Source organism: Oryzias melastigma, unplaced genomic scaffold (assembly GCF_002922805.2).
Source record: "Oryzias melastigma strain HK-1 unplaced genomic scaffold, ASM292280v2 sc03835, whole genome shotgun sequence".
In the NCBI taxonomy this organism is placed as follows: Eukaryota; Metazoa; Chordata; class Actinopteri; order Beloniformes; family Adrianichthyidae; genus Oryzias; species Oryzias melastigma.
The window spans coordinates 1-1988 of record NW_023420403.1 but is presented as its reverse complement, the minus strand read 5'-3'; the positions used below and the strand labels follow the sequence as shown (position 1 = coordinate 1988).

The 1988-nt window shown below is 32.5% G+C and overlaps 1 long non-coding RNA gene across 1 annotated transcript; it reads left to right on the top strand.

The window, feature by feature from the left end:
• On the top strand, nt 1-1896 carry LOC112140716. Its single transcript, XR_002918235.2, has 5 exons — nt 1-67; nt 540-678; nt 768-867; nt 1629-1678; nt 1764-1896. It is a non-coding gene; the product is annotated as an uncharacterized LOC112140716 (long non-coding RNA).
• The last annotated feature ends 92 nt before the right edge of the window (nt 1897-1988 follow it).

Genomic DNA, 1988 nt, shown 5'->3' with positions numbered 1-1988 from the left:
CTCTTCTCCTCATCTCTGCGCTGTGCGAGTTTGGAGCTCCCAGAAGACATTAATGATCTGTGCAAAGGTGTCTCTACACAATATGCAATTGTTTTAGTCCCTACATACTTTAATGTGCAAATAATACTTAAAAAAATAGCACTATTTGTATTTCAAAATAAAATTATGTTTGATATAAATGGTTACAATTTTTGGTTCATAAATTTCAGTTATGTCATTTAATTTTGACAAGTTTTATTATGTTTTTTTTTTTAATTCGAGGGTTACTCTTTTATGATATAAATTCCATAACTTCACAGACAATAGGTTGATGACTTAAATTTATTTTAATATATTTGTCTCAAAATCCCAAATACATTCAATTTCTTTTGTATTTTTGTTTGTAAGAAGCTTTTATATAAAGTATGTTCTATTCTAGATTTAAAATCCCTGCTGTGAATCTGTTTTTTTTAGCTTTCTTTTGATCATTTTCATTGATAACATTCAATAACGGTACCTGTGCCCACTCTATTAAAGATTTTCTATTTCTGTGCTGTCAGATGATGATGGGGACTACCTGGCTGAGCGGGGCATCGATGAAGTTTACCATCTGTGGTGTCTGGCGGGTGGAGACCTGGAGAAGGAGCTGACCAACAAGGAAATCATCCAGTCCAAACCTCCCATCTGCACTCTGCCAAAGTACAGATCCTACATCACCACACAAAAAGCTCTTTTTCAGCTTTTTTAGCAGCGCTGTCTGCATCGTTTTCTTTTTTCTTTCTATCTAGTTTTGTTGTGGAGGATGGGGAGTCGTTCGGGCAGGGAAGAGATCGGAGCTTTTTGCTGGATGACACCACGGTGACGCTGTCTTTGTGTCAGCTCAGAAATGTAAGACAAGTGGAAAAAAAAATCTGTCGGAACACCTTTAAAACTTTAGAATTTAAAAAAAAAGTTTTTGTCTCAATATGTTTATACACTGGATTAGGCATAGATTAAATAACTGTTAATATGTACATTTATTTATTTATTTCATATTAAATCTATTTATTTCAATTTGGCTCTTTTAACCCACAATGGCAATGAAATGAATAAATATGTCATTAAATATTTAAATGTTCCATTTTAATATTTTAATGCCACATTTATTTCAACATTTATTTATTGAATGCCACTTTTAAATAATTAATGACACATTTATTTATTTATTTAATGGTGTATATATTTATTTCAAATTGGCTCTTTCAAGCCTCCATAATATATACTATGTAAATCATGTTAAAATATGGTTGACTTTTAAATTAAAACCAATTTACAATAAAAGTTATTTTTTATCTTTTTTAAAAAGATAAATATGCTGTTTTCTTAGTGATTTCATTTAAATTCTAATTAATTCTAAGTTTGACAAGCTGTTGTTTAAACTGTTACTGACATATCAATAAAGTTGTTTTTGGTGCCGAAATAGTTTTTAGTGGCAAGACAAATTAGAACTCCAAACTTGTTTAGACATCTTCAAATTTGATAAAATTTAAGTTAACATAATTTTCAAATAATTAACATGAATTGTCTATGCTAGATATAATATTAACAAAGCAGATAGACAGCAAGGTTGCAGTTTAGGTAAAAGATTTATTATTTTTTGCTTTTTTTAGAGACTTAAGGATGTAGCTGGTGAGGCTTATTATCCCCTTCTTGAAGACGAGTAAGTCCTTTTCATTCTGGATTTAAAGCTTTTGAATTTGATCTGCCAAATGTAAGTTTCCATTTTTTCTGTCTTCCTCCTTTAGACAGTCGACTTTGCCCCAATCCTGCAGCAGCAATGAGTTGTCGTCCACCGTCACACTGCCACTCATCATCCGCGAGAGAGACACGGAGTATCAGCTCATCCGCATCATCCTCTTTGACAGGCTGCTCAAGGTCAGGCCAGCACTGGGTGACTCTCTTACAGAGCACAATAACCTGCTGAATATTTCATCCTGTCATTCTTTCCTGTAATAATACTGTGAAGATTA